This window comes from Mixophyes fleayi, chromosome 1 (genome assembly GCF_038048845.1).
Source record: "Mixophyes fleayi isolate aMixFle1 chromosome 1, aMixFle1.hap1, whole genome shotgun sequence".
Taxonomy (NCBI): Eukaryota; Metazoa; Chordata; class Amphibia; order Anura; family Limnodynastidae; genus Mixophyes; species Mixophyes fleayi.
Genome location: NC_134402.1, coordinates 31,522,137 through 31,532,720, shown reverse-complemented (window position 1 = coordinate 31,532,720; position 10,584 = coordinate 31,522,137).

Here is a 10,584-nt window from a genome sequence, read left to right as displayed (position 1 = left end):
GGAAGGCTTTCCACAAGATGTTGGAGGGTTTCTGTGGGAATTTGTACCCATTCATTCTGTAGAGCATTTATGAGGTCAGGCACTGATGTTGGACGAGAAGGCCTGGCTCGTAATCTCCGTTCCAGTTCATACCAAAGGTGTTCAATGGGCTTGAAGTCAGGGCTCTGTGTGGGTCAAACAAGTTCTTCTACAGCAAACTCATCAAACCATGTCTTTGTAGTCCTTGCTTTGTGCACTGGGGTACAGTCATGTTGGAATAGAAAAGGGCGTTCCCCCAACTGTTGCCACAATGTTGGAAGCATAGCATTATCCAAACTGACTTGGTATGCTGAAGCATTAAGATTGCCCTTCACTGGAGATAAGAGGCCTAGCCCAGACCCTGAAAATCAGCCCCATACCATTATCCCTCCTCCACTAAACTTCACAGTTGGCAAAATATAGTCAGACAGGTAACGTTCTCCCGTCATCCACTAAACCCAGACTCGCCCATCTGACTGCCAAACAGAGAAGCATGATTCGTCACTTCACAGAACACGTTTCCACTGCTCCGCAGTCCAGTGTCTGTTTGCTTTACACTACTCCAGCCGATGCTTGCATTGGTCTTGGTGATGTGAGGCTTGCATGCAGCTGCTCGGCCATGGAAACTCATTCCATTTACCTCCTTCAGCATGGTATTTGTACTTACATTAATACCAGTGGAAGTTCAGAATTCTTCAGTTATGGAATCAGCAGAGCATTGCGACTTTTATGCACCATTCGCCTTAGCAGTCTTTGGACCCCGTTCTGTTACTTTACGTGGTCTTCTGCTTTGTGGCTGAGTTGCTGTTGTTCCTAAACGCTTCCACTTTCTAATAATATCAGTAACAGTTCACCGTGGAATATCCAGCAGGGATAAATTTCACGAACCGCATTATTGCACAGGTGGCATCCTATCACAGTACCATGCTTGAAGTCACTGAGCTCTTCAGAACGACCCATTTTGTATTGCAAATGGAGACTGCATGGCTAGGTGCTTGATGTTATACACCTCTGGCAACGGGTCTGATTGAAACACCAATTAAATAACGAACAGATCTGGCCAAATCCTTTTGTCCTTCTAGTGTATCTGTAAGGCTAATATGTTTGGCATGACTATAGGCCAAACTTTATGGAGCAGGAGATGCCATGTAGACTGTTATGGAAATCTAATAGGTCAGCATAGTCAGAGAACTAATAATCTGAATTATAGTATCCAAATTAGAAAACACACAAAAAACACTTTAAAACAGAACATGATGCTAATCCTTTTGCCTGTATAACTGTTTCTCTAATGGGGGACAGAGCTTTGGTACTACGATCTCAACCTGCTTAGCACTTCCTAATTTGCAGTTCCTGTAAGCAGTCACAATGTACCCCGGAGCATGCTCTGTGCAGGGTGACAGTAGGTGGGTGGGGTTATAGAATCCATTTGAAGCTATTGGAGGTGAGGGAGAAACAGCAGAAGAAATTAAGGGTCTGATGTACATGAAAAAGTTAGTTTAAGCCCTTCAGTTATTTTTTTTTTTTTTTTTTATTTTTTTATATATTATAAATACGCAGATGGAGAAGATGTTAGTTGCTCTGCAGATCCTACCTTTCCTACATGTCAGATGTATATTTGAAAATGCCAATATAACAAGCAAAATACTGGCCCATAATCCTAAAATGACATTTGCTCCATTACTGCTTGAAATTTTACTTTTTAAGTCTTTATGCCATTTATTGTAATGATGTAAAGTACTCGGGGTGCATTATATAGCAATTGTACTTGTTCCTAGCGAACTGAACATTGGGTATGACTTCAAGGTGGCTGCCTTGTCTTGGTATATTAATATATATCATTTTAGAATTGATTAAAGAATGGTATATAAATTATCTGGATGGCATTCTTGTATATTTCTTTTATTATGCTGTAGTATGTCCAGCATGAATAGTTCGGTTGTAAAAGTTTTAGATGTTATTTAAGTTTGCAAACATTATAAGCCTTGAAATGTATAGACTTGAAACGCTTGATATCACCTTGGCAGTCCAGTTAGTAACACCCTCTTAACAGTTTTCCATGGCTTTGTGTATTGGTTACAACTCTCAAAGCCTCTTAATTTTTTTAAAAGAAATATTGGTGTTCCAAACATTCAAATAAAGGATTGCGAGGTCTTGTTTGTAAAACAGGATGGAACACGTCTAGTTCCCTTTTAATCTTTATCCCCAAAATTCCAGAGACGATGCCCGCCTTCATTTTACAGTACTAGTTTGTTGCAGAATTTATCTCCACTCTCTTATTTGCATAATATACCCACATTTATTAGGCAAGATTTGTCATTTGAAAAGTTGGGTCCACAATGGAAAGGAAGATCGATATTGTGGCTGGGTACCCCTCACCTCCCACATGGTCAAGATGACTACTGCAGTATCGAATGGGTTATTACCTGATAGTGCTGTGGATTAACCCATTCGGAACAGCAACAAGGTATTAAAGATGTATTAAAGGGTGTATTTATTAATTTAAATGTAATACCCCATTCATACTGCACCAAAATCCTGGGTTTTTGCCGGGGCGAGCTCAAATGACCCGGGTCTTGGTGCAGTATGAATGGTACAAGTCAAAAATCCCGGGTCTAAAAACCCGGGATTTATTGAGGGGTAATTCCCGGGTCGCCTGCACTATGAATGGTGCAACCCGGGTTTTTCAACCCAGGTTGCACAGAAAACAAGCTGATTGGCTGTCTGCCTGTCTCTGGAGGATGATGTCATCGGTGGGAGCCCGTGGAAGAGGAGTGCAGATCAAGCTGAATCAGAGTTTGTTGGAGAAAATTGCTTTTATTTCACAGAAAAAGTGTGTATTAACAGCAATTATGACACACTGGATGGAGGAAGAGGTGCGTGAGCTGCTGAATGTCAGAGGGGAGGAAGAAATTCGAAGGCAAGTGATTGGGACTGTGAAGGATGCCACCAGACTGGAAAAAAACAGTCACCTTTCAATGACATCACCATTTTTCGGCCAATGAAAACTGCTCTGGTGATGACTCCCACAAATTGCCAGGGCACAGACTTGTGCAGTATTAATGGGGTCAACCCGGGAAATTGCCGGATCCGAGGTGCAGTATGAATGGTGTTTCTTGAGCTGGGACGCTCCGAGCCCCGGCAAAAACCCGGGATATTGCGGGGCGGCAGTATGAAAGCGGTATTAATAATGTATGGAAGCTGTGGTGCTGGTTAATAAAAAAAACAGGGCTGGACTGGCCATCTGGCATTTGCCAGAAGGGCCAATGGCTGTATGGGCCGGACCGGCCCCTGCTCTTCAAGTCCTACAGCTTTTTCTTTTTTTTTTTTTTAAACTTCCGCGCGATGTGACGTCACGCAGCCGCCTAGGAGCCGTCGGTCTGTTGAGAGCGCAGGATGTTGAGGTGAGTTGGTGTGTCCGGGGGATAGTGGAAGGTACTGCAAGGGACGGGGAATGAGTAAAAATAACTGCACGGGAGAAGTGATTGAAATGTCTGCAGGGGGCAGGGGGGGGGTGAGTGACAATGTCTGCAGGGGGATTGGGGGGGAGTGAGTGACAATGTCTGCAGGGGGATTTGGGGGGGGGGGTGAGTGACCATGTATGCAGGGGAAATTGGGGGTGAAAGTGTCTGCATGGGGGGCAATGGCTGTAGGAGGGGGAAAATAAAAAATGGCTAATGTGTGTGGGGGGACAATATATGACTGGAATGTGTGTGGGGGATAGTATATGACTGTAATGTGTGTGGGGGGACAGTATATGACTATAATGTGTGCTATTAAGTGAATGTGGGGCTGTTTGGGGAAAATTAGGTATATTTATTAAATGAAATTATGAATTATTTAATGCCTGAGATAGTTGTGGGAAATGGTTATTTTTATTAAATATAAATGATATTTAATTTCTTGATGGGGTTGTTTGGAGGGAGGGAAAGCAGTTTATTTATTAAATGGGAATACTATTAATTTAATGTTGGGGCTGGTTGTAGGGAAATAGATGTATTTATCAAATGTGAATACTATCATTTCAATGTTAGGGCTGGAGTAAGGCCTAATTTTAAAATGTGGGTGTTATATTGATTTAACACCGCTGCTGGTTGTAGTTTTCTAAATTTCATGTTACCATTTTTTTTCTCCAAATAGGGCCCCCAACATTCTAGGATCCAAACAAGCGGCAACTGATCTAAAGACACGAGCAGCCACAAGTGGAGACAATGACAAGACAGGTAAGAGAGACCAGGACATTCTGCCAACTGTCCTGAATTTGGTGGGTGACTGTCCCGCTTAGTCAGGATTTGGTCTGACTACAAGGACAGTTGGGAGTTATGTCCTGCTTCACATTGTACTGCTTGTGAAGGCAGAACTGTGTGCACCTAATAGTAGTGCTCACAGTATTGCCTGTGTATTTGTTGAAAATGTGTCTAATAACCATATTACATCATAGGAGCCCTCCGTCTTAAGTGCCTAGGGCCCCCCAAGCCTTAATCCAGCTCTGGTTAGCAGGAGGGAGCGGATAGTTACTCCCAGTCCCTGGATAGGACACAGCCTGCAGAGCAAGCCGAGGAGCTCTAAGTCTCATGAGATTTATTAATCTTGTGAGACTAAGAGCTTCCCTGCTCACTCTACAGGAATTTCCCACCCTGATGGATGTCAGCAGCATCAGAAGCAGAGATAAGTGCAGTGGGGTGGGGGGTGGCATGATAGGGAGGGCCTGATAAATGAAATGTTTTATTATAATGTATATATCAATGCCCCATGTGACCACGCCCCCAACATAATGTGGGCACGCCCCTGGCGGCGCCGCGGCACACCGTTTTGTCCTGCTCATCAACAGAGATGGGCCTGTATGCTTGAAATGCCAGGGCTGATTTTTAGTCCCAGTCCGGCCCTGGTCAGAAAGGTCTGACTTCCGGTGCTTGGAGTGTAAATGTATTTTTTTTCATATCGTTCACGTATTGATTTATGAGGTAGTATACCATGTTGGAGCAAGCTTGTTTTTGGAAGAGAGGAACTCCCATGCAAATTGAGTCATTTCATCTGGGCCTTGACCAACATATCTTTAGTCTGAATGCACAGCAGAGTGTCGTTACTTTTCTATCTTGTTTAGTTTTTCATCCTGTGTCTTAGAATCTGTCTGAATAATGGAACAGTAAGTGATTTGGGAAATCAGACTTATGCAAATTTTATTAAGCTTAAATTGTGTTATCTCCAAGTTTAGAGAATAATAATACATGTCGAGGGTGAACATTGATGTAATATCTCAGACTTTGTGGTGCCAGCTAGGATCAGGGTAATCCCTTCTGATTGACGGTTTTCTTTCTAAATTCCTGGAATTGCTGTTTGTGCTTAGTATCACATGGTGTGTATTTTGAGTTACACATACAGTGCCTATAGAATATCATCATACCCTGTCAGAATCATTACCTTTTTTCACCGTACACCATAGAAATTGAAATAAATTAAGTCAACCTTACACCATACTTGCCTACTTTCGCGAAGCTCTTTCCGGGAGAGGGGCGTGACTGGAGGGTGGGAGGGGATGGGGTGTGGCCAAATGTGCCATTTTGGCCCCGCCTCTCGCGACAGAAATGCCATTTTGTAGCGAGGGCGGGGCCAAAATGGCGCAATTCACCGCAAATCGCGGCATTTAGTGGTGTCAGTAGCGGGATGCGGGAGATTTGCCAGCTCTCCTGAGAGTCCGTGAGACTGACCCGAATTTTGGGAGTCTCCCGGACATTCTAGGAGATTTGGCAAGTATGCCTTATACTAGCTGTATTTACACAAAACCCTCAACATCAAAGTGAAAATAACATTTACAAAAAGTCTTAACAATTAATATAATTTAATTACTAAAATACCAGGTTTGAATAAGTGATTGTACCCTTAGAGTAACCATTGTAAACTCAACCAATGGCCTTCCTGATCACACAACAGGCTAATAGGCAACCACCTGACATCAATTGTAATGGTTTTGATTTCTTCAGAATAAAACCTGCTTTAAATCAGGGGTCTGATCACTTTTCCAACCCTGTTGTTTTCGTTTTGTGAATTAATGTTCAGAACTGTTGGTTTGTTTTTTTTTTGCTAGTTGAATGTTCTAAGGTGAAATGTTTAAATAAAGCTGGAAAAGGTTGATTTGATTTATTTCAATTTCCATGGTGTAATGTAACATATTTTGACAGGGTATGATGATTTTATGTAGCCTCTGATACATTAAGATACATCCAACATGAAGTCTAAAGATACAGTCACCTTAAAGAAGCTGCCATCATTCTCGCCAGCACGGATAATTACACTCTGCCTACTGAACCGCTAAAGTTTAAGCTTTCACAGGCAGGATCTTCTCCATAACTCTGTCTGTCTCTCTCTCTTACAGCCGTATTGTCATGTCTTAAGCTGATTTCTCCCCTACCTCATGCTATTATTGCTAGCTCATGGCCATCCATGGAGGTGTTGTTATATATTGTATTCATGTCACTTTTATTATCTGTATCGGTCATTATAATTATTATTCTCATATTTGTCATATCTGTAAGATGATTGTCTGGCAGTACAGAATCTGTGGTGCTTTATAAAGAAACAATGATGATGATGGGGTATGCAAAGATATGTATCCTACATAGCGTATCTTAAGGATACGTGTAAGTAAAAATCGGTCTATGGTGGATTGGCATATCCAAGCCAAGGGTCAAGTGTGACATAAAGGTGTCGTGGCTTAATTTTTCACAATTTAGCATACATTTTAATGATAAAAGACTATGTAATTTTTGTGAATTTTGTTTTATCTGTTAACTGTCATTTTGGCTTAATTAATCTAATTAAGTCCATGTGAACTTCAGAAGGGAACAAAAAAAGCATTTTCATAAAAACAGATCAATGTGATTAAACTATTTTGGTCATTTTGTCACAAAAAAAATGTGCTTTATATTTGGCCATCCTGAAAGATGCACATTCCCCTAGTTCCAGTGGGAGATAAGGTATTAGTGTAGTCACATACTAAAAGTGAATTGGCCATCTTCTATTTTTGTGGCTGCAGAACATCTTGAGCCAAGTATTGAAAGCTTGACACATTTTATTGTCATTTGACACAATCTAACAAGACTGACTCGAAATAGGCGGAACTGCTGTTCTACAATTTTCATTGTGTTTGAGTTGTGAATTGTCAGGGTTCCAGGTATGCAAACTACGGAGAGTTGTTGAAAATGAAAACTGAGTTCTTTATTAAAAGCAAGAATCACACAGATAAATAATTTGATGCAGACAATGGCGATTATAGATCATCATCATCATTTATTTATATAGCGCGACTAATTCCGCAGAGCTGTACAGAGAACTCATTCACATCAGTCCTTGCCCTAGTGGAGCTTATAGTCTAAAATCCTTAAGTCTCTCTCTCTCTCCCCCTCTCTCTCTCCCTCTCTCCCTCCCTCTCAGCAAGGGGAGAACATACAAACTCCACACAGATAAGGCCATGGTTGGGTTGAACTCATGACCCCAGTGCTGTGAGGCGGAAGTGCTAACCACTAAGCCACCATGCTGCCCAAAGATAGCACATGTCCATAGGCTCCACAAGTAACAGAAGTAGAGTTCAAAGAAATCAATAATATAATGTCAGAAAAAGTAAACAATAGGCAGCAGATATTGGTGGCAGTAACATAACAGTGGGAAACTGATAATACATTAAATAAACAGCAAGTACTGAGTGCTGCATGAGAAGCAGCTGTAGTAGACACTGATTATAGAAAAATTCACTGAGGCACAGTCTATAAATGACAAGAGCTGAAGACTTTAATATATGTTGTCTGCAGCAGAAGCTGGTTCCTGGAACTAAATGCATCAGTAGCAGCTATAGCAGAAGCTGGATAATCCACAGGTGATAGCAGGAGAACCAACAGAAGAACTACACAGGAGTATGATCAGCAAGCCAGGGTCAGAAACCAGAAGATCCACAACAGTACCAAGGAGAGGGCAGAAGCAAAGTCAATGAAGCCGAAGTCAGGGTCACATAAAAAGGGGCAAAATGATAAGCCAAGCTGGAATCAGCTATGAGATCAATCAGTTACAGCTAACAGGAGTACTGAGAGTGCAACATGGAAAAGCAATAAATGATGAACTGACACCAGTCTGCTGGAAAAAGCTGACTATAAAGACCAGGCACAGGTGTTCAGAATCCAGGACAAAAATGAGGGCTTAACCCCCTTTCAGGCAGGATCTGGTATAGTCAAAGCAGCATCCAAAGAAGAGATGATATACTGCAGACAGAGGCAGATTATGAAATGAACATAGTTCACTTGTTTCAACATTTTTGTTTGCCATATACAAGTGTATCAGATGTAGTATGTATTGTATATGTGTCACACACTGTGGAGGCAGCCATTTTGTAGGTTGCACCAATATTCACAACTCTCCTCTCAACTGTCCTGATTTAGGCAGTATTGACTCCATTCTGTGTTATTGTCCCGACTGCCAAGATATTAGAAGGTTTGCCCACTGAACACAACTACCACTGATGCATGCAACAATACAGGAGTTTTTAGTGGACAGGAAGGGAGGTGGGGCAGACTATCACTTAAGGAGTGCTAGGCAAGGCCAATTCCCCCACATGATGTGACCATGTCCCTTTTCAGGGCCAGTTTGGACAGTTAAAATGCAAAATTCTGAGGATGCAACATCTCAATTCAATAAGAACCAGACATATAACTTGGGCATGGAGTGCCTAGTGAATTTAATGTCTGCATTCTCATGAATCATGCTTGAGGCCACAAAATGATGGGTACACTTTAATAAAAAGGTCAAGAAGCCAGATTGATTTTGAGTACCTTTTGCCATTTGCTAATTTATACAGTCAAAATTATAGAGAGTTTTGACTAGTGTAATCTTAACCATTAGTCATTAATAGTGTTCACTCACATTGACAATTTACTGTACCTGTAATCACCAACTGCCTGGAGCCAAGAACAAGCGCTATACTTATCACCAATTGCTCAGAGCTAAGAACTAGTGCTGTGCCTGTTATCACCAACTGATCAGAGCCAAGAACTAGTGCTGTGCCTGTTATCACCAACTGCTCAGAGCCAAGAACTAGTGCGGTACCATTAATCGACAACTGCTAAGAGCCAAGAACTAGTGTGGTACAGGTAATCACCAACTGCCTGGAGCCAAGAACAAGCGCTATACTTCTTATCACCAATTGCTCAGAGCTAAGAACTAGTGCTGTTCCTGTTATCACCAACTGCTCAGAGCCAATAACTAGTGCAGTACCGGTAATCGCCAACTTCCAAGAACTAGTGCGGTACCGTTAATCGACAACTGCTAAGAGCCAAGAACTAGTGCTGTACTTGTTATCACTGACTGCCCAGAGCCGGAAACTAGTGCTCTACCTGTTATCATCAACTGCTCAGAGCCAAGAACTAGCCAGGTAATTGCTGTTTTCGTCTTGGCAGCTGCAGTGTTGTTGTCAGCCTGGAGGTGATCACATGAACTCCACTCACCTGCAGCTCAATCTGACACCTGCTCTGATTGGCTACTACTGCTTTAAATACCTGTCAGCTTTACTGAGCCTTTGCTGGTTATAGAGTTGCTTGTCCGTGCTCCTGTTCATGAGAATATTCTGCTCCTGTCTGATACTCGGTTTGACCTCTGTCTGTGACCTGACCACACTTAATTGCTGCCTGGATAGACCTTTTGCTTGTGACCCCGATTACGTATATTGTTGACTGGACCGACCCTTTGCCTGTTGTTTGACTCTGCCTTTCGACTGTGATGCCACCTCCAAGCCGCAGGAACTTGGTGCCCCGCTATCTGCTCCATTGGACTCAATTGTGTCAGCTGTGTTTCACAGTCCAGATTTACAGCTCGATTTTGCTACGTCACCTTCCCTTGCACCTTCCCTTCCCTTCCCTGATCCATTCTCTACTCTACGCTGCCAAACTGTGATACTGGTGGAGGTTGGTACTAGATCCTATTGCAACCCAGTATACTTGCTCAATCTGGTTCAGGTGAATCCTGCATCACTATTGCATACAGATCTCTGCTCAATATCCTGCTACCAAGTCCTCTGTGTGTATCACTACTCAAGATTAAGTCCTGGGGAAAACCGGGTCCCAGCGAACATACCTGTGCCCATGGGAAAGGGGCTTTCTAAAGGTGAAGCACTCAACAGGTTCTGATAACTTAACTCGTAGGGTGATTCGTGACACCCAGGTAAGCGATACACATGCACCCGGCCGTCCCCATGATACAGAAGATTTGTGATTCATCAGAAGAAGCCACCTTTCTCTATTGCTCCAGTTCTGGCGCTCATGTGGCCATTGTAGGTTCTTTTGTCAGTTGACAGGGGTCAGCATGGGCACTCTGACCGGTCTGCGGCTACGTTGCCCCATACACAGCAAGCTGCGATGCACTGTGTGTTTTGACACCTTACTACCATAGCCAGCATTAACTTTACAGCGATTTGTGCTATGGTAGCTCTTCTGTGGGATTGGACCAGAGGGGTTAGCCATCACTCCCCATGCGCATCAATGAGCCTTTGGCCCTTGACCCTTTTGCCGGTTTGCTGGTTGTCATTCC